Source organism: Sceloporus occidentalis, unplaced genomic scaffold (genome assembly GCF_023333645.1).
Source record: "Sceloporus occidentalis isolate IW3139 unplaced genomic scaffold, rSceOcc1.0.p SCAF_3, whole genome shotgun sequence".
Lineage (NCBI taxonomy): Eukaryota > Metazoa > Chordata > Lepidosauria > Squamata > Phrynosomatidae > Sceloporus > Sceloporus occidentalis.
This window is the reverse complement of record NW_028316983.1, coordinates 37,693,833-37,717,141: the sequence shown is the minus strand read 5'-3', so window position 1 is coordinate 37,717,141 and position 23,309 is coordinate 37,693,833. Positions and strand designations below refer to the sequence as shown.

General features: G+C 40.2%; 1 protein-coding gene across 5 annotated transcripts in view; it reads right to left on the bottom strand.

The window, feature by feature from the left end:
• Nucleotides 1-23,309, bottom strand: part of LOC149315764 (disks large-associated protein 4-like) — a 492,990-nt gene that overhangs the window by 219,088 nt on the left and 250,593 nt on the right. For 4 of the 5 annotated variants that reach the window (XM_089514039.1, XM_089514043.1, XM_089514040.1 and 1 more), the window contains one exon: nt 808-931. The exons of the other annotated variant lie outside the window; for it this stretch is intronic. The gene's annotated coding sequence lies outside the window, so the exon portion shown is untranslated. The remainder of the gene's footprint in view (nt 1-807; nt 932-23,309) is intronic. 5 annotated transcript variants of the gene reach the window in all.

The following is a 23,309-nucleotide window of genomic DNA, read 5'->3' as shown; positions in this document are numbered from 1 at the left end:
AGGCTACTGAATTATGCAAATTCCTACTCAATTCACCTACATGAAGAAACACAGTATCCTTCTAATTAAATTGTTTGTTTATCAGTATTTTACCTGTCAGTTCTATTTAATATCTTGATCTTGCTCAGGCAAAGGATGACCATGCTGTTCTTTATATTTTGGAACCAGTTTTCTCTTTAGATTGTTACTGAAACACAGAGAAATAGTGAGCTGTTCAAAGCCCAGCTACTCCTTTTTAATATTAGAATGGGGTCAACCAGTGAAACTGATGTTCAGTTCAGACCATGCTTCAGAAATAGTTTGGATACTTCAGCTGGTCCAGAATGTTGTGGACAGATGTTTGCTGTTGGTTATAGAGAGCATATGATACTCTTCTTATGGTACCTTTACTAGCTATTGGCCTATTTCCAGGCACTGTTCAGAGTGCAGTTTAAGTCTTATAGAACTTTGACATTATTATTTAAAAGATCACATTCTACTTTATGATTCTGCCTGGATTTTAAGATCATCTCAGGAGGCCCTCGCCTCAGTTCTGCACTGGGTAGGCAAGAAGAAGACATTTTCTTATTGGTTGCTGTCAGGCTCTAGAACTCCTGCTGAGGGAGACTAGTTGGGTAACCCTAGAATCCTCTCACAGGAATCAGTGGGACTTAGGTCATGGCAAATTAGTTCCATTAATTTTAATAGAGTCTAAGTCAACTTGCAGGGGGCAAACAACCAGGAAAATCTGGTTATTAATTTATTTCAAAGATTTATACCACGCCTTTCTCTGACAATGGAATTCAAGGCAAGTTGTTGTCAACATACCTTGCTTGTGGACCTCTCAAAAGCATTTGAGTAGCCATGGTGGAAAATGAGATATTAGGTTATAAACACTGATCTCAAACAGCCAGGCTCTTCCTTCCGATTTGGTGGTATCATATTATGGTACCTGAAATAACAGTGGGAGAAAAACAAAAAAACAACAACACTTAAAACAAATTTGAGATGGTTTGGACAATAGTTCTTTTTCAAGAGGACCATGTGACAAGGGTAGAGGAAGAGAAAGGAAGGGTTCTACCATCAGGATGTCTATTGTAGAAATCTTATTAAAGTCTTTTCCTACTTTTTTGTCATATTTCCCTTTGAAGAATGATTATATGTTTGGCTCAGAGTTTCAGAGAAGGTTTCTCCTCTGTTCTCCCCAATTTTGTTGCCAATGAGTCTGTTTGTTAGATATAACTGTAACTCCTTATGTCATGAATATAATTGTGTGGGTTCATGTAGGTTTGTATGAGGTTTCAATCCATAGGAACATAGGAAAATGGCCAATCTAGATCAGTAGACTTTACTACAGCTTCCCCCTGCATGATACCCATTAGATTCATTAGGAGCTACAACTCTCTTCATCCCAAGGCAGTATGGCCAACAGGATTACAAGCATTATAGTCCAACACAGCTGGAGAAGCTAGGTTATAGAAGTCAATGTCACCTGTGCTCTAATGTTTCAGAGAGAAGTCTTTCTCAGCCAGGAAATGCCAGGAATTGATTCCCTATCTGAAAATGTCAGCAATTGGACATGAGACCTTGAGAATGCAAAGCATACATGTGTTACTATCAGGCTTTGATCTTTCTCCATATATGGGGGCATCATGTACCATTTAAAAACCCTTGCATGGCTATACAGTTAAATAAAACATAGCTATATTATGCAAATGACCAAGAGTACTATAACCTTTTAAAATGTTATGTAGAGAGATCTTGTAACACCTTTGAGACTAACGGAAAGAAAGAAATTGGCAGCATGAGTTTTTGTAGACTTCAGCCTACTTCCTGAGATGTCTAAAAAAGCTCATGCTGCCAATTTCTTTTTTTCCAGTTTGTCTCAAAGGTGCTATAAGATTTCTCTATGTACTGATTCTACAGATTGACACAACTATATCTTTGAATTCTACCACTTTAAAATATTTGGATTTTACAAAATATTCTACTTTTGATATAAGATGTATTTTTTATTAGAGAACAGACGAGAGGATGGCTTCTGGGGGACTTGGCTGTAAAAAGGGTTAAAAAAAACACATCCAAATGGTGCTGTTTTCATCCTTTGCTCTGCATCCAGCCTGGAGGCAAACATCGGCAATGCTGCAATCTAAATCAGCTTGCAGAATTCAGGAGCAGATGGAGAGTGTAGCCCTCAGTGAGAGGCCAGACATGGTATAAATTCCCCCGGTCCTCTTCCAAGCAGCTGCTGATTCTAGCAGAGTCTCAGCGCCTATTCTTACATAATTTGTTTGTCTAGTTTTCCTCATGATGTGGATAACAGAGAAAATCATTGGTAAAGGGGCATGGCATGCCCAGAGTCTCACAACAGCTGGGTTGGGACCACCGCTTAGATCAATTACAGGCTCAGAAAAGAACTCCCAGGAAGAAAACCTAGTTTGAGTTAGCTCTAGATCAATCTAAAGACATTCAAGGCAAAAAACTGCTCTGAGAGCTACGAATCATTATATATTTGGTGCCAGATGGATGAAAAATACAGGGGTTCAGAGAAAATATATAGTAAGAATGGAATGAGAAAGAAAGCATGATTTTTCTTTTGCACATTGTAGGTAGGGTTGGCACATATTTATAATTCTGCTGTAGCTGGAACTTGGGAGATGTGGGTTCCAATCCACCCACTGAACTAGCTGCCATCATTCAGCCTAATCCATGTTACAGAGATGAAAAAAACAATTGTTTCAACTATGGGCCTGAACAGACAGGCCAAAATAAAGCTGCTTCAGGTCATTTTGGAGGTAGGCTGTTTAAATGACACATGTGTCCTAAGAGACCAGAAGCTGTGCCAAAGCCACGCTCCAGTCCTAAGATGTGTGTGTCATTTAAATAGCATACCTCCAAAGTGACCCGAAGCAGCTTTATTTTGGCCTGTCTGTTCAGGCTCTATATGTCCAGAGAAGAGGAGATACCATTTTTACATTTCATACAATAATAGTAAATTCTGTCATTTTCACATACTCCTTCATTAAAAAATAATAACCTTCACATTCTTTCCATCACAAATAGGAAGAAATGTACAGATTTTGGACAGTTCCTACAAGAAAAAAATGGAAGCAAAATTGTTCCCTATTTGCACTAAGTAAATTCAGCAAGTACAGACAGTTCCAGTATGGATTACACTGTTCCTGCCTGCTATGTAGCTGTTAGATAAGGAGAATCCAAGGGAGGAAAGTTTGAATACTAATTCAGCACTAATTTGGTTTAATATACAGAGATTCAGAAGCAATCTTTTAAGAGTTAGATACCCAAAGTCCTGGGCCTGAACAGATGAATCTGTCAGTTTTGGTTTCTCTCACATTCAGTTTTCAAAATGTCAAGTTTTTTTCCATCATGAATGTGAAGAAATTTACAAATTTGGTAAATTCATATTTTGAAAAACTGGAAATGAAATAATAATCCATCCCTTCTTCTGCATGAATACCTGTTTAGTTTTTACAAATGTAAGGGGAGAGGGAAACCATTCAAAATAACTCTGCTTCTCACATCAGCTAAAAGATTGAACATGGTTAGGCACTTCCCTAGGTTTTCTGGTTGCAAAAGTAAGCTTATGCACACACCAGTGAGAACTATGACAGCATCAGCTAAATACATGGAGGACAAAATCAAGGGCAAGAAATGCAATTCTAGGTCTTCCCCCAACACATTCACACAGATACATTTTTGACTTCCCCAGGAGACTGTGTATTCCACATGGGTTTCAAAAGAGAAAAAAGAAAGCATTTAAATCCAGTTCCTCTGTAAACTACAAAGAAAACACACAGTGTTTAGTACAGCCCTTAATGCACTCTTGGGCAAGATAAGACCTTGTATTAATAATAGATTGGTCCTTTGAAAAGTCATTTTATTTAGTGAGAACATTGTGATTAAATTCTTGTCACTCAATATGCAGTTATATTATCTAAATGTAACTTTAGATGAATCAGTCAGTGCTATAGTTTTAAACATCAGACAGATGATGTTTTTATGCACTCAATCAGAAATACATCTGTCTGGAAAATCCAAGTAAAAAGTTTGATCAATATCAAAGCACATGTGTTAAGAAATGGTTTCTATAAATCTATAGGAATCATGCCCTGTCTTGATGGCTTACCAGCTGAAAGAGAAATACCATTCCTGGTCTTGTCTTCACTTTTTTGGGCCTTTTTGAGGTATCGCAGAGCTCAAAACAGTGAAAAGAATTGTACCTTATGAAGGTCCCTCGAGACATTTAAAAAAAAGAATTTCAATAAAACAAATGGGGGAGGAGGGTATTAGTCAGTTCGGGGAGATTGAGCACTATACCTGCCAAATTGCTTATAGCTCACAGGCCACAGGATTCTTACTCTGCTCTAATGTGTATACATTTCTGATAGATAAATGATTTTAAATTCATTCCCCCCCCCCCCCCCAGATGTTAACAGGAAACATAAAATTGACCACAATAAACCCTTTTATTTGGTTACTATTACTCTTTTCAAGTCCAGGCAAGTTTTTATGGTTATTTGCTTTCAAACCATATCAAGAGCCATGATTGGTGGTCGAGATTAGTGGATCCTATTGGTACTGTGAATTTGCTTTTTTGGAGCTTCTGAGTTGGAAGAACCTTTGTGCTATGTTATTTTGCTCTATACATTCTAAGATTATATGCTGTCCTACTCCATATATTCCACACTGTATGCCATTCTGCGGAATATATTCTGTACCATGCAGAATGAGCATGCCATTTTATTCCAAGTGAAGCTATCTTTTGTCTAATACACATGCTTTTGTGAGTTAGAATTTCTCAGCAGCTTTGAAATCCTCAGCAAGAATTCAGATTTGAAAGTTACTTGCCATGGTGATGTTTCATTTTGTCAAACACAATTGTACATTTGGCTATTATGCTGCTTGTTGTTTTTAAATTCTCTCTTTAAGACTTTTGAATTCTGAAAGTAAGGCGGGTTACAGACCGCCATTAAAGTACGTGCGGAGTGCGTACTAGGGTTAGGAAGGGGTGGTGCTTCCGCACCCCCCTAACCCTTGTACGCGCTCTGTGCGCACAAAATGGCGGCGGCTGTTCCACACGGCCGCCGCCATGATGGCGTCACGAACGCGCCGCCATCGCTCCGTGCAAGGGCGCTTAACACGCCCTTTCTGCGGAGCAGGAAGGAGCTCCGACACGGAGCTCCTTCCTGATTTGCGTTGCTGGGCGCAGCTTTCAGATGGCTGCGCCCAGCTACGTAAGGGAGAAAGGGGCCAAGCGGCCCCTTTCTCCTTCTCCCTGCTGCCGCGGGGTGTCCTTGGGGCTTGAAGCCCCAAGGACACCCCTTTCCAGGCTGTGGGGAAGCGGCCTTTTGCCACTTCCCCGCGGCCCGGAAAGTGGCGGATTGAGGCCTCAGCGGCTGCTGTTCTGGCCACTGAGGCCCCGATACACTGGGGAAAGGCGCGCCGACAAGCCGTCCCAAAGGGGTGGTCTGTAATGCGCCTAAATTCCCAAGAGTCTGTATTGCTAAAATTTAGTCTCTGCTTCTTGGAATGTTTCAGTGGCCATTGACTGAAGCAGTAAAACTTACTCTACTGTGCTATGTGAACTAAATGAATTGGGTCATCGAAGTGTGGTACCAAGTACAGTAAGACTGGAATGGCCACACAACATTAATGGCTTCTTTCTCAAGTCTGTATTTAATAATCAAAATAATTCACTCCAATTACACTTTAATCTCTATAACCCCCTGGACATTCAGTTCATTTTGCCTCACTAGCCTGCTGTACATCCATAATTTGTCAAGTGAAAATGTAGCAACAGTAAGTAGCTAAGTAGTATTAACAATGAAATTAATAATAGTAATCTTGGCCCATGTGATTTCTTTGAAGTTCTTCCGTTGGTACAATTTCTCTTTGTAACTGAAAATGGAAACTGTAGTTTTTAGTTGAATTAGAATAATTTTTTCCAGAAAACTTTTCATTACTGAAGCTGCCTTCAGTACTAGGAAGAAGGAGGAAGAAGGAAAAGAGAAGGAGGGAGGGTGAAAAAGAAAAGGAGGAGACGGAGAGGGAAAAGAAGAGAGGAGGAGGAGGAGGAGGGGGGGGGGTTCAACCAAGATCTCTGGAACTCTTCACTGTGGTTTGCTCATCTTTGACTATTTCATGTCTATTTTCTTTGCTAGAATGCTGTAGTGAGCAACTACAGCAAATCTGAGAGCCTTTTTCTGTCTCTGGGTGCTTTTCCCTCTAGGTACTGCATGTATTGCCAAAAATACTCCCTGTGGTTGGAAGCAGACAAAAGTCCACTTCTGACACTAAAAAAACTGATATTTTTAAAGTGATAAACAGTGCCATTCTGACACCCATTTAAAAGGTAAATTGCTAATCCTGGAGGCTTTTGGAAGTGACAATTCACCTTCATTTTTGGCCAGAAAAAGAATGGTTCAGAGAATCCAAAGGAGTCAGGGGCCATGCAAGCAGCCTTGAGGCTGGGGCACATGTGGCTCCATGACAGCATTTTGCTTTCACTTGCTGTAGAATGTAGTTGGATAATAGATTGTAATTCAGTCTTGAAGTGAACACATAAATCACTGAGGGCATGAACAGACAGGCCAAAATAAAGCTGTTTCAGGTCACTTTGGAGGTATGCTGTTTAAATGCTGCATGCACGTTCTAAGAGGCCGGAAGCCGTGCTAAAGCCACACTCCAGTCCTAAGGACTAGAGCACAGCTTTCGCGCAGCTTCTGGTCTCTTAAGATGCGTGTGTCATTTAAACAGCATGCCTCCAAAGTGAGCCGAAGCAGCTTTATTTTGACCTGTCTGTTCAGGCCCTGAGTTACCACTATACCTTGTAATGCCTATATTGCTGCAACTGTTAGGGTGGCAAAATGAAGAGAATTTAAGAAATATTCATAACACTTCTCCAGTGAAGACTAATATGCTGATTTCATCTGAGTGAGAGGCTACTTCCTTTGTCAGAAATGGATGATAAATAGACAGATGAAGAGGAAGTCTTGTTCTACCTGCTGGAATCTGACAGCAATAGGGAAATGAGAAAAAGAAGAAGCCATGGTTGAGAGAAGGCTGATATGGGATAATAAGAAAGAATGAAGAAAAATTGGACTAAATACCCAGAAAGTAAGGCAAAGAAAATTACATAATCCTCTTTGACAGGAATGAATGATGAGGTCATTTCAAAACTAATTTATATCTAAACTAAGATGCAATTTGAGAACTGGGGTGGCATAGTGGAGAGAACTGGACACTAACTAAGGAGACTTGGGTATGGCCATGAAGTGTACTCAGTAACCTTGGGCCAGCCTTTCTTTCCCACAAGGTTATTATGAAGATAAATCAGTGTGATGTAGGGCCTGCCATCTCAAGATTGCAAGCCAGCTTCTTTGGAGGAAGATTAGGGGAAAAAGGAAGGCTTGATACTGCCAAAACTGAACATTTATGAGTATGTCCATACAGTTTCAGTAGGAGAAAATAAAATATAGGCCTAACTTTTGCAGTGAAATTAAGATAATTTGAGGCCCAAATCCAATGTGACACTCAAAGTAATATAAGCATTTCTGATCCACCTTTCTGCAACCATGTGTTGCATGGGGGCTGTAGGAGGTATATAGAAGGAGTGGTTGTTGTTGTTGTGTGACTTTAAGTCATTTCTGACTTAATGCAACCCTAAAGTGAACCTATCAAGGGGTTTTGTTTGCAAGTTTCTACAGAAGGTATTTGCCATTGCCATAGTCTGGTGCTAAGAGAATGTGACGTGCCCATGTTCACCCAGTGGGTTTACATGGCTGAGTAAGAATTCAAATCCTGTTCTTCAGAGTCATGGTCCAACACCTAAATTACTACACCATACTGGCTCTATAGAAGGGCTTGTGCCTTTCTCACTTGCAGTAATAGTCACTGCTTGTGTGGGCACAATGAGAGTGTTGGGTATAGCCTAAGTGTTTAATTTTGAATGTATCATGCCTGCCAAAATTAGAAAACAACAACAACAGATAATGAAGATGACAGTAGCATTTTCTAAAGCAGTGGACCATGGAGAGATGCTGGTTCATGAGCCACCTGGTTCCATTCTGCAGCAAGATTTGAAGAAGGAAAGTAAAGCTTCAGCCAGTGGGCACAAATAGCATATTGATCACTGGTACATTGGGAGGGGCGGAAAGCTTGCTGTCCTACCACATCAGATAGCTTATGAAATGCTGCCCCAAAGTAGCACATTTCCACTACTGTTCAGGGAGAAGCCTTTTGGCCACAGGGCTGGATTTCAGCCACAGGACAGTTGAATTACACTATTGTACAAGCTAATCCAAGTCTACCCAGAAATAAGTACTACTGAGTTGAATGGTGCTTCTTCCCAGGTAAGTAGGCACATAATTGCAGTCTTCCTATAATTCTTCTCCCAAATAAATCCTGCTGAGCTCAGTGCTCTTACTCCTAAACCAAGCTATGAAGCAAGAATGGGATAATTTTTGCCCCCTTTCCCTTTGGTGGCACAGTTCCAATGCATTCAGAGTGACATGGAAGTCATGTGATGTTTTAATTTCAGTTTAGCTTAAACTTTGTAGTTTTGTGAGATATTTAGCCTTCTCTGTCAGAGAGCTTTGGTGCCACAACAAACTACAAGTCCCAGAGTTTCATAGCACTGAGCCATAGTAGTTAAAGTAGAGTCAAATTGCATTACTTCTGCAGTTCAGATGAGGCCTAAGGCATGTTACTAGAAAGTAACTCACACAACAGTACATGCCAAAGCAGGAAGAGCAGAGTTAGGACGGGGGGGGGGGGGCATCCTTCACTATTTTATCCAGGCATTAGTTTTTTCCTTGTAGTATGAGAAAACAAATATCTCTATGCAGCTTTCCCCTATATTTTAGCATCCCAAAATGTGGAGGAACTATTCTGTGGACAAAAACACTGTTGTTTTTTTGAGGGGTGTGTGCAAATACAGTTTTCTAAATAGAAAACAGGAAATGTACTTTTTGCTTAGAAAACAGTCTATTTCTTGCAACTCTGCCTTCATGTTTAACTGTGCAGAATAATTCTTCTACAGCATTTGAATACCAGGAGAAAACTGCAAAAAAGTCTTGCATCCATCTTCCCAGACTATTATTGGTGGGATACAGACTGCCCCTTTGGGGCGGCCTGTACCCACCCCTTACCCCGATGGATCAGGGCCTCAGCGGCCACAGTGGCATCCCTGGAGGCCCCGATCTGCCGCTTTTCCAGGCCTCGGGGAAGCGGTGTTTTGCCGCTTCTCCGTGGCCTGGAAAGGAGTGTCCTTGGGGCTTCATGCCTCAAGGACACCCCAAAAGTGATGGGGAGAGAGCTCGGCCCCTTTCTCTTCCATATCGCTGGTGCAGCTGTGTAAAGGCTATGCCATTGTTACATGCAGCTAAAGGAGCACCGTTTCAGATAGGGTTGCCATTTGTCAGGACCTCCAAACTGGGACAAATGTAGGACAAAATTTTCAAATGTAGGACACTTTTTTTGTGTCCTACATTTGAATAGGAGCCATGCTGAGGGGAGGCTTTCCCTCCCAGCCTGGGCCCCTGCCCTTGGCGGGGGCGGAGCCCAAACGGGGAGGGAATCCTCCCCTCAGCCCGGGGGTGGGGGCAATCCCAGGGGTGGGGGAAAACTGGGGCGGGACCGTGCAGACCCGCCCCAAACCAGGAAAGTCCTGCCCCCAGGCGGGATATGGCAAGCCTAGTTTCGGAGCTCCTTTTGGCGCCACTGAAAGGGTGCCACAAGCACCCTGTAGCGGCGCCAGCACACTGTTTGGACATGGCACAGCCGTCACGTCAAAATGGCGATGCCCATCTGTACAGGGCACCGCCATTTTGACATACAGAGTATGTGCTACAGTTAGGGAGCGTCTGTAAAGAACGCTCTGAGGCAAACCTAGCACGTACTCAGTACGTGCTAAAAGGCCCAGCTGGACAGGGCCATTGTTACATAAAGGGTTTCTAATCTTTGAGAACTCCTGGAGAACTGGAAAAGTGCCAGCAGATTGGAGGTGAGCAAATGTTGTCCCCATCTTCAAAGAGGGAAAAAAAGAGGATCCCAACAATTATCGTCCAGTTAGTCTGACATCTATACCAGGAAATATTCTAGAGCAGATCATTAAACAGAGAGTCCATGAACATCTAGAAGGGAATTCCATAATCCCAAAAAGTCAACATGGGTTTCAGAGAAACAAGTCATGCCAGACAAATCTAATTTCTTTCTTTCTTTCTTTCTTTCTTTTTGTTGTTGATAAAATTACCAGCTTGTTAGATGAAGGGAATGCTGTGGATATAGTATATCTTGATTTCAGTAAGGCCTTTGACAGGGTTCCCCATGACATTCTTGCAAACAAGCTAGTGAAATGTGGGCTTGACAAAGTAATTGTTACATGGATTTGTAATTGGTTGACTCAGGGATGTAGCCAAGGGGGGGGGGGGGTTCTTGGGGTCTGGACCCCTCCCCCTTCCATTAGAAAAATGAATGGTGCGTGCTGCTGTGCTGCCGCAACCAAGCCCCAATATAATGGTGGTACTTAGTCTAGACCCCCCCCCCCTTCCTAAAATCCTGGCTACGTCCCTGGTTGACTGACCGGACCCAAAGGGTGCTCAACAATGGTTCCTTTTCATCCTGGAGAGAAGTGACCCAGTCTCACAGGGTTTTGTTTTGGGCCCAGTTCTATTCAACATCTTTATCATCCTGTTTGAATATTTGAAGGGATGTCATATTGAGGAGAGAGCAAGCTTGTTTTCTGCTGCTCTGGAGACTAGGACCCGGAACCATGGATGCAAGCTACAGGAAAAGAGATTAGGAGGGACTTCCTGACAGTAAGGGCTGTTTGACAGTGGAAGACACTCCCTTGGAGTGTAGTGGAATCTCCCTCCTTGGAGGTGACCTCCTGGATGGCCATCTGTCAGGGATGCTTTGACTGAGATTTCCTGCATGGCAGGGGGTTGGACTGGATGGCCCTTGTGGTCTCTTCCAGCTCTGTTATTCTATGATTCTAATTGTGAGGAAACCTGTTTTTGACCTAGGGAAAAATAATTACCAATATTCTTTCCATCTCTTAGTTCAGGGATACATGCAAACTTGTTTAAATAAAGTTCTTTGTTTTCTAAACTGTTGCTGAATTCTTAGTGTTGATGCTAATTGAATCATGGATTGGTTCCTGTACATAATTTGAGGAGAAGCACAGCACAGAGTTCTTGGCTGGTCATTTCTGCAGTTTAGTGCAATAATGAATGATCATTCCAGAGCCAGTTCTGAACTAGGAGGTCAATTTTCAATTTCCCAGGTGTGTTAAACCAGGCTCAAAGAAACCAGCTGTGAATAAATCTATGTCAACCTGATTACTCTTTAATTAATATTACAAGGAATGCTACATACATTCCTTCATCCCAATGGGCTAAAACTCAACTAGCATTGACTCCTTCCTTGGAACAGTGAGCAAAAGAAATATTAACCCATTCATAGCTAGATTATTTCTGGTCTTGCACTTTATAAGCAGAGGCTCAAATGTTGCTCAGAGACAATTTGAAGACATTTAAAGCAGCCTCTTTGAACCTAGTTAACTCATTACCTCTCCTTTTTTGCTCCAAAATGTAAATAGCTTGCTTTAAATCAGGAAGATGCTTTCAGAAAGTTTTGTATTAACCTACAGCTGGCAATATGGAAAGGCCCAAGCATTTAGATCCAATGTACCCTTACCTTAAACTGTTACTTTCAGACATCAGAATGTAGACATAAGGATGAAAACAAAACAAAATGCTCCCTTCCTGATACTATAGTGCTTATTCTTAGTGTATATTGTCACAGTACAGTATGAACATTAGTTAATGAGTTGCCTCTATACAGAATCAGTGGAAATTTATCCCATGGAACTCGTGGTCCTTATAAATAGGGAGACCGCACAGATGACAAGGAGCATTGTTTTTAGCCTCGCTTTGATTTTTACTATGCAAAATTTTCAAATACACTGAAATACTATAAAAACTACTCTGGAACAACATACAAATCAGGGATTTGTGCAGCAATATTTGTCCAAACATGTCTTCAGATTAACAGAAATGGATTAAGCATAAATTGTTATTGTAAAGAACTTTGTGGAAAATCTCCAGACTGCTAATAGATTTCAGTTACAACTTTACATGTGAAATAAAGGGAGAAAATTACTTTAAAGGAACACTGCTTTTGTTCATGAAAGCAGATTTACCCATTACAGTATATAGCTACTTTCCTTTTGGCTTGCTCACTGGCTGTTTTTTTTTAAATTGTTTATTACTGCTCTTGAATTCTATTCACATTTATAATAGTTCAACATTTTTTTAAAAAGTTCCCAACTCCCATGTACATATAATTAATCCAAGGGTGTAGGAAAGAAATACAGCTTCTTGGTACACCTCAGCCAACATTCATCTGTGCTTAACACATGGCGGAATGGTGCTTGCCACTGGTTCCCCTCCCTTTTTGAAATAACCCAATGGTTGTTTGCAGTGAGAGGCCTAGCATGAGCACACTTCCCCTCTAGACACATCACTCGTAGATGGACATGCAGTGAGAGCTTGTCTACCCCCTCCCCCCACTGCCCTAATGTATCCAATGTACTGAGATATTGCATATGCAGAACCTCCCTGTTCTCCCCACACCATTTCTCTCACTGGCTTACTTTTAATCTTTCCTGAGCTCTGATTCTGCCAGAGAGGAAATAGAAGCAAATATTACATTAGGAGCAAAGTTGGCGGGGGGGCAGTATGGAATAGGATCTGCCCTGTTGAGGCTGGAGTTCTGTCTCCAGCCTTGGAAGGGGAGATCCAATGTCATGACAGGAACCATAGGAATGCATTATAAATCGAGTAATGTACCCTCTGCAGTATAGTAGCTTAAATCCATTTGTTAGTTTTGGATAGAAGAGACCCACTGAATCAAAGAATCATCATCATCATCATCATCATCATCATCATCATCATCATCATCATCATCATCATCGGCTTCCCTAGGGTTTTTGTCACCCAGTGCAGTCACTCCTGGTGTCACCTTCCTGCCCCTTTATTGGCCTCCTCCCATCTCACACCATACAGAATCTTTAGTCATGTTTTTTGTACTAATGTTACTCATTCATTCTAATTCCTGCATATCACTGACTGCCATGGTAAGAGTTGTGATAACAACTAGCAAAATTAAAGTTACACCTTTTTTACACCTAAAATCACAATTTAGGTACAGCCTAAATGCATCTACATAGACACAGTTTTATGTGGTTGATGTGAAAATTTGGTAAAAGGAGGCGTTTTTAAAGAAAATGTAAAAAGAATATTTTTAATTTTTTTTTAAAAAAAATAAATTTAAATTTAATTTTTTAAAAAAAAAAACACCTAGGACCTCTCCTTTCTCCTTCCACTGAGCCTCACCCCACTCACCCCAACTCTTCAGTGTTTTAATGGGACACAGGCAAACACCACAACCTGTTTCTGCCAAAAGGCACTGCCACTAATCATCATCATCACTGTTGTCATCACTGTATTGATTTAGCACATCAGTGTTGACTTGCCAAAGTCCCATTGATTCTCAGGGTCAAACCCTTTATGATGGTCATAGACCACATCTGCATTTACAAATAAACAAGTGCAAACTGAAGATACAGAAACATGCCATGAAATATAAACACAGTAACAAAACATAACAGTTTTCAATGGAAACACCAGCTGCTGTCTAGTAGTACAGGTGTGATTATTAACAAGGTTTAAACAGCCAGTCTCCAGTAGACCATGCTAAAAGTCTAAAAATTCCCTGGCACCTTAAAAGCAATTTCATTAAAAGAGTCAGAAAGAGTAAAAGAATAAAAGTAAACAGATCTACCTGGAAAGTGTGTTAAAATTAGACTTATATGTAAAGCCAGGATGTCCTTGTAGTAAAATAACACACATTCAACAAGGGTAGACATATTGGAGATATGGGTCTACTCTAGTTGGGATTAACAATTGCATTTAGGCTGTTACATTTCTGGTCATTGCACTTTTGATTAAAAACTCAGGAAATTATGCCTTTTGCTACAGGATTTTAACAAAGGAGATGAAAATATTTCTCAGAAAATGTCTCCTATGGGGTGCGGGCAAGCCTTTCTGAACAGCATTTGCTAGAAGAATTAAACAGAGGCATGTCTGGAATGCACCATACTGAGCTGGAGAAATTAGCATCATACAGTTGCAATAAAGTAGATTACATTAATTGGATGAAGGTTATGATCCAGCTGAACTGGACACACACCACTCTTAATGAATGAAGTTAATTTTTTAAGAACACTCATCTTCACAGAAGCTTCCCAGACAGCATTTAAGTACATTCAAAAATGCTGTTAAATGTCTACCACACATTAAGGATATCAAGTGATACATCCTATCTAGAAGGGTCTACTGTAGGTATCATCTTTCTATGCAAAATATTTGTACATATGCAAATGACATTCTGCAGGGTCTGTTTAGGTATCTCCACTTCCTGAAAATTAATTGTCCCTCCAGATATTGTTGGTGTCTTAATTCACTTCTACTTCAAACACCCTATTCTGAGAAGATGAAACTGGCTATTCCTCGATACTAGGAAGACCATATCCCTTCATACTTTCCAAACTACTGTTTGAACCTAGAATGGGCAGGCTTCATCTCTAGACACAACACTCTGGATTGACATACACTGGACCCGGACAGTATTCAGCAGAGACGAAGGATTTATCACCCCAGCAATTGTTTCCTTGTATTTTGTTACACACCAAGATAACCCTTAATATAGAACGGATTATGGTTTTAACACAAAGGCTAGAGGTGAGCAAGAAAGAGATTTTGTACTTGCTGGTTTATCCTATGGCAAAGCATACAGTGGGCCCCTGCTATTTGCTGGGTTTTGGTTCCAGGACCTCCTGTGGATACCAAAATCGATGGATGCTTAAGTCCCATTAAATACAATAGAGAGTAAAATAATGTTTCTTATATAAAATGGCAAAATGAAGATTTGCTTTTGCAACTGATATTTTTTAAAAATATTTTCAAGCTGTGGATGGTTGAATTCATGGATAAAGAATCCATGGATATGTAGGGCCAATTGTACTTTTCCCAACCTGTATGAACAAGGAAAACAAAATCATTCCAATGTATAAACACCTAGGGCAGACCAATTAGTACTGGTTTGTCTACATATAAATTTGGAGGGGGGACTGCTACGTTCCAGTTGTTTTGATTACAACTCCCATTTTATTTATTTATTTATTTATTTATTTATTCATTCATTCATTCATTCATTCATGGTATTTATACCCCGCCCTTCAGCCCTAAAGGCTATCAGAGCGGCTTAAAATTATTATTTTTTAATTAGATGGTTCCCTGCGCTCAGGCTTACAATCTAAAAGACATGACACAAAAGGAGAAGGGAATGGTGGTGGGGAAGGGGATGAGGTCCAGTGGTTATTCTCTCCCTCTGAGGCCTGGACCAAGGCAGATGGACTGGAGGGAGGGCTCTTCTTCTTCAGGCTAGCCCTGATGGAGCAGGGCCTGCCTATTCACTCCCTCACAGGCTGAAGGAAGTCAGTTATCATCAGTGTTACTGGTTAGGACTGATGGGAGCTGCAGTCTAAAACCCTTAAGAGACATAGTTGCTCACTTCTGAAATAAAAAAAAAAACCCTCACCATAATTTATTATGAAGCAAGTGCTTTTGTTAGATATCTGCTCTGGGCAGAATGCTGGCAGTCTCCACTTCTTTCATCCACATGAATAATCTGGCAGGACCTAAGACACCACAACAATCTTTGTTGTGCAAAAAGAAAGAAGGAGTGGGATGGCCAATGGGTGTTTACTGACCTTGCCAGCCAAGCAGTAAATGGAGAGAAATGTTCAAGTGGCTGACAATGACCTTGGCTGACAAGATGTTTCATTCAATATTCCTACTGAGGACAGTTACACTGCACAAAAGCTGAAGAGCCATCAATGGTAATGAGTGTGATCAAAAATATGCTGTAGACTGGATATTATAATAGGAAGCCCAAAGACTTAATGGGGAGAAGGACATGGATACCTGCCCCAAAACATGTATAACAAGAGTGCATAACTTGTGGTTCTCTAGACTTTGGACTCCAATTCTCACCAGACCTAGGCAGCACAGGCAGTGGTGATGAAAAGTGCAGTGCATCCAGTTCAATATGCACAATTCACCTTCTTCAAACACAGGGGGAAGAACAGACCAATGATAAATTCCCTTACACAAAACAACCATGTTACATTATAGTACATTGGCGATATAAAGTGGGGTGCAACTGTGCCCAGTAAATCCCTCATTTTAACGTCTACATTCATACTAAATAAGTAACAAATCTCAAAATAATGCAAAGAAGTACTCATATTCTATGACAGGAAAGGCTCAGCTATTACCCCCTATTGAGAAAATGTTCTAGCCACCAGGACTGTCAAAGATGTAGCCATGTTATTCTTGGGAGGGAGTGACGGAGGGGCCTTTTCTAAAGGAAATATGGCAGCACCTTTAAGACTAACTGGGTTTTTTTTGGGGGGGGGGTTGCATGAGTTTTGTGGATATACACCCATTTCTTTGGATACAGCACCAAATGAGTGAGACAGAATATAATAGGGTCCAGAAAGATGCAAATCATGACCTCTTGTCCTATATTTTCAAAGGGCTGCATACGGTGATACAATACAGTTGAGAAGTAAGCTTCCGCATTAGGAGGCCAGATACCAAACTTGTTGAAGGACAAAAAAAGAGGTTTATTATACACAGATGTCCTCTGTTTGAAGGGCTATCCAGCTGAAGTCCGTTTTAAACACAAAGAGCCATAAGAAGGTGAAGCACACATTTAAATGTGCACACACCCATATCCATCTCAGAATAAACTTTTTTTCGTGTATATAGGAGAAATGGCAAAATCTATTCTACTATAGCACTTTCCACCCACAGTTTTTATAAGTGTGAAAATAACTTTTTATGAAAGAAAGGAAAGCATGCCACTTGATTAGTTGGAGACACTTTTAAAGGCAATCAATTTAAATTGATGTATCTAACAGATTTATCAAGGTCATACCGTTACCTTTTATTTCCTTGAAATCCCTACTACAAATCTTTCTTTCCCATCATGCCCATGGTACAATTCCTTAGCTCCAGTGCACTTCCAACATGCTCTACTGTAACTAAGCCTGTATCTAAGCTGTAATAGGTGGCAGCTCTATTTTCCTTGGAAGGAATGTAGCAGGTGTCCTTCTTATTTTATGGAAAGAGAGGTACATAGTTGGAGAAGGAGGTTTGTCCTTTCAAGCCTTCTGGTTGTGGTTCTGGAAACCTGTGCTGTCCTTGTCAGCCCAGTTCTGGTGATCCAAGGGTAATACAAGCTGGGGATGGAAAGGCCTCCTGTTCCTCTGGCATCAATCTGGAATGGATTGGGGAAGAGTATGCTAGCCTTGGAGTCTTGTCTTTTTTTCCTTCCAGATATTCCATCAGCAACTTCCACCTTGGTATTGAAAGCCCAGTAGGACATGGAATATGGCAGTTCCTCCATTGCTTTCTTCTTACCATTACTTAGGTAGCTTAATTGTAAGGACCATAGCCAATATGTGTAACTGAAACAACAGATACTCCTTTACTTTAGCAAAAGCTAGCAAGAAGGACATTTCTATACTGCTTATCAGTGCACTTAAGCACTCCTTATGTGGTTTATAATATGTAAGATAATTGCCCCCAACAAGCTGGCTACTCATTTTAGCAACCTGAAGAAGGATGCAAGTCTGAGCCAACCCTGGAGCGCCTGGCTGGGATTGAACTCACTAGGGCTCATTTATTAATTTAGTTAATGTGTGCCATACCCTTCTACTTGAAGCTGCCTAAGGCAGTTGAATCTTTCCTGGTTAGGTTGACAGAGTTTCTTCTTCCTCCTCTTCAGGATTATCTCTACTACTAGGGGGAATGAGATAGTTATTTTATGTGGAAGATGCCAGGTGGTGTGAAGGGGACAGAGGCAATAGGCCTCTTGCTATTCTCTAAGAAGGGTGTTGTTTATAAAGACCAGGTCTTTCCATATGATCCTGCCCCTAACCTAAGTTATTCAGTACAGGCCCTAGTATGGCTAGTAGCTAGTATGAGGTGATGGGAATCAAACTGGATCAATATTTGGAGTGGCTAAAAAGGATTTCTGGAAAATCTGAAGTGGCTTCCGTTTTGCTCATCCTGTGAGCCTGAGCTTCTTTTCAGGTCCAAGTACAAAGGCACTGCGAATTAATCCAGCAGCATTATTAGCAGCCTGTCCCCACTGCCTTTTTAATAACAAACATTCTAATTATAAAGCAATAATCATAACTGTAATTACATCTCATTATTACTGCAGTTTATTCTGGCACTATCACAATTGCAGTGTCACTGACAAGATTCATACTGCAATAAAACAATGTGGGCTCTTGAGCCTTGAAAAGTGGGATACTCCCCCTTCAACAATGGGGTGGATGTACAAGAGCAGATCAATGGTCCATTTCGTCTCAGTATCCTGTTCTCTAGCCCTGACCGTGACCAATTCCATATGCTTCTAAGGAAGACATAAAGCTCCTGCAATCACCTAACTGCAGAGCCCCCAAGCTGTGTGCATGGAACAGATTTATTCTTGGCACAGCTGGTTATCATCTTATGACTTGAAGCATGAGGATTAATAAGCCTTTTAATTTTCACTCTAGTAGCAAGTGTAGCTGAAGCTTCTGCTGATAGCTGTGGAAATATCTAATCATCATTGAAGCCCAATTTTGTACCCAGCACTCTCAATAGCAGCTATAGCAATAGCAGCTTCATTTATTTACTGCTTCATACCACACTAAGCAGTCTCTAAGCAGTTTACAATTGTAAGCTAATTGCTCCCAACAAGCTGGGTACACATTTTAGCAACCTCAGAAGGATGCAAGGCTGAGTGGAACCTGAGCCCCTGGCTGGGAGTGAACTCACAACCTTGTGGTTTGTGAGTGAGTGGCTGCAGTACTGGCATTTAACCACTGTGCCACCAAGGCTAATGCTTTGTTGTCCATGTAGGTCCAAAACACACTGTGGAAATAATTCAGTTTCAGACCACTTTAACTGCCCTGGCTCAAAACTACAAAATTCTGGGAACTGTAGTTTTGTGAGTCATTTAGCTTTCTCTGTCAGAGAGCTCTGGTGCCACAATATATTACAACTGCCAGGATTCCCTAGCACTGATCCCAGGGCAGTTAAAGAGGTCTCACACTGGATTATTTCTGCAGTGTGTTTTTGGACTCATGTTGTTGCACTTGGGGGTGGATATTATGGAGGACCATTTCAGGCATTTAGATATATTCAAGACTATATTGCCAAAGATGGATGTAACTTTAATTAGGCTGTTTATAGCCTTGAATGGCATTTTCTTAGTAGAACTGTGGAACTAACGTCATAAAACAAAACAGAATGAAGTATTTCAAGCACATGTTTCTTGTTTACTTTTTATGCATCATAATAAACAGTGAGAAGGGGGGACAGATTTATTTATTTGAAAATCTTTATACCCCACCTTTTGGCCTGACAACAAAGGAAATACAGTATTTCTGTGCTGAACTGTTTGTTGTTTCCTGTGCAAAAGGCATTGTTCCTTGCACAGTAATTGAAAAATTATTCTGTGTGAACCTTGCATTTTTTTAAAAGCAGTAAACAAGATTTTCTGCACAGAAAGTAGTGTTTGTGTACAGAAATATCACTTTCTCCACAGAATGTGGTGTTTGTGTGCAGAAATCTCTATAGAAAAACTGCTTCAAATTTTGTGCTCAAATAAAGATTCTCACCAGTCCAGGATTGTCCTTATTACATTACTTCCTTTTTCTGCCCATAAAACGTGTGACCTGCAGATCATACTTGGGCAACACCTATGCATATTTTTTAGTGGTTTATCCCTTGAAAATACATACAGTTTAAAGAGACAAGTGTGGCACATGTGTTTGGAACTTAGATTCCATATGAAAAGTAAAAATAATATATAATGGCTGCCAGTACAGGGGAACCTTTCAAATCGAATGAATTAGCAAGTGACCTTCATATTTATATGAAATGGATGATCTGCATTATCTAATAATGGTATCATTGTTAAGACTGACTTTTCCTAGACTGACTTTTTAAACTAATGGGGCGACCACAATCCAAGTGGTACACATACTAGAATAGTAAATATACCTACAGCACAAATCCATTAGAAGTAAATCAAATTCTGCTCACTGGGGTTTATCCACAGGTAGGTGAAACAAGATGATTTGAGAATCATAATGGTTATGATTTGAGAATCATAAAAGACTTTAGGCATTGACCAGTTTGGGCATACTACCAGATGTGTCACTGGATTTAGCACGTCTCAAAAGGGATCTTCTGGAGAGAGGATAAGTGCTTAGTAAGGCTTTTGCTACTCCTGCTAGTAAAACAAAATAAAAGTTGGTTCCTTTTTCTGAAAACTTTGAATTTCCCCTACTCTAAGAAGTCAGCCAAATATTATTTACTAGAGACTCAGTTTTCACAACTTCTCCACTATAGAAGAGATTGTGCAGAGGGATTTCTCTACATAATACTAGAGTTGGGTAAAGTTTGTTTGTTTGTTTGGTTTTGGCATACAACATTGAGAACTCACCCTTGCATTTCCTCCTGAGTAAGGAAAAATGTAGCAGGTAGCTGATAATAGTGATGTGTAGTTTTACCCTCAGTTCCTCTATTTTCTCTTCCTAATATTCTCTTTTGAACTGCCTCTCTTTCTCTGGGTCACTTCAGAATCTCCTTCATTTCCCTTTCAGTCTCCTTAGCCAGCAATCTTACAGCATCTCCCAAGGGACAAGAAAGCTCTGTGTTCCAGGAATCTTCCAGGTCCACAGAGTTACAATGCTTTATTATATTTATCAAAATGTTTATATCACATCATTTTGAGCTATGGTTTCACTATTGCAAAGAAGTAAAACTACAACACAAAATAATGAGCAACACCAGGCAATCTGTAATCTCTCTTGTTCCCTCCTGGCCCATAATGAGTCCAAGGTCAAATGCCCCTAACTGTTGATTCACAAAGTTGCAGTGAGATGTAAGCATAGTTTGGATATTTAAACAAATCATGCTAAATTAAAATAAGAGAAACAAAATTAATAACCAGTAAAAGTTTGCAACCTCCACAACTCACACCTGAACAAATTTGCCATATTTGCATTTTAGCTTCCTTTTAATACAAATACATCTGGTGGGATTAAATATACCAACGGTGAGCTGCCAACCATGTGATTTGGCCACTGCCACCACAGATTGCTGACATTTATGTGATGAGGCTCAAACTGGGAAAAGGTAGCTCAGTTTCCATCCATGAAGATTGATCTTAACAGAACTAAAGTAAGTTGTAACTGCCCTCCATTTGAAATTTGAGCAGGAGTTATGCAGGTTGATAGCTAGCATGTCACCCTAATTACATTTCTGTTGCAATCATATGCCAATGTACTCAGAAGAAAGTCCCTTAAATATCAATGTGATATATTCCCAACTAAGTGAGAATGTATAAGATTAATCAATAGGGGTGCCGCCTTCATCAGTGAAACCCAAGTCCCAGAGAAGCTAACACTGAAATTAAAACTGATGCATTATCATATTCTATACTATAGCCTTATTCAGTCATTTAAAAAGTGTATGTACATAGAGAAGAGGAGTGACCCACCTTAGTCTAAGTGATGAACCTGTAGTAGGTTCTGGCATATCCATTTAAGAGCACTGATTTACTGTAGATCAAGTATAGATACAAATGCTTAACATAAAGGTAAGAAAGATATTACAACAGAAATACACTGTATTCCTTAAATCCAAATTATATCTATTTTCATGAAATATACAGCTGCTAATTGTTGAAATTCTCTACTTTCAATCTGATATTTCTTAAAAAAAAAAAAGGATTAATTTAACTCAGTGATTTCTATTACTCTGTTATCCAACTCTTGAGCCACCTACTGCTGTGATGCAGAAACATTACTGACAATTCAATAGACTACAACTGCAACTTTATTAATAATTGTGGTAGGATTATCCAGGGAATTTTTATAGGATATATTGATAAGAAAGCTGACTGTGGACAAACAATAGTTTGGAAGTTGTTCTGCTGTTGTGAACAACTTCCAAACTACTGTTTGACCTCAGTCAGCTTTCTTATCAATATAGCCGATAAAAATTCCCTGGATAATCCTACCACGATTATTAACAGATTTGTAGTTGTAGTCTATTGAATTATCAAAAAATATTGCATACATGGTGTTTATCCAAAAATATTTGACTTGGAGGAACGTTCACCAGACTTACTTGAAATCAAAGTCATTCATATCTCCAGGTTTTTAACAATCACAATATGGGTAAGAACACCAGCCAAGTGACATTTGTATGTCATTGCACAATTGAGCACTAACAAGTTTGGAGGGTAAAGGAAGAGAAATTCTTGTAAACAATTTTGGCCATGGTAAAAGCATCTCCCCCCCTTCATAAATGTTAGCAATTGCACTGACTCAGCATTTGTCTATGCTGAGTCAGGAGAACCAGCGATTCAATTATCTGGGCTCATGAGTGTGAGCAGTTCAGTAATAACTGGCCTCCTGTTCAACTGTATTTCTGTAACCATCACAGATACAAATCTGGTTGGGTATGTAAAACTGATCTTGTAGAATTTACCGTGTGGTCCTTGGTTGACTGAAATCACACTAACCTGTTCACCCCATGCCAAAAAATGACACTGAGGCAAAGGATCAAGAAGAGAAATAAAACCAATACACAGGCTCAAGAAGTAGAGAACATACCCACTAAGGGATTAAGGAAAACTATTCTGAGTGCCCCACTACAGTTTTGCCTCTAATATTGAAACAGCAAATAATCAATACATGTTTAACTCTGACTTTTTCATGTTTCATGTCAGGTTGTTATAACAAGTTGCATCAGTAGAATTCAGCTTGCCTCCTGAGCAGTGTCTTCCCTGCACCCACACTGAGATCCAGTGAGGGCTGTGATGCTGTCTTGCTTTGTCATTACACTGATTCAAACACTTCATCATCACTGCAGTTTTTAGTTTAGGCCGTGCTTTGGTGAAACCATTCTTTGTAGGAAACCTTTTTTTTGTGTGTGTGTCCCCATCCTTTACCCTTATTTCTTTGTTACCAAATACGTTTGCAGTGGACACTTTTTAAAATGTCACCCATAGTTTGGTTTTTGTGGCCACATCTCTGGGAGAAGAAACAACTCAGTTTCCCCTTCTTGTTGTAGAATGCTGCAGAAACTCTGCATTTTCCTTTCATT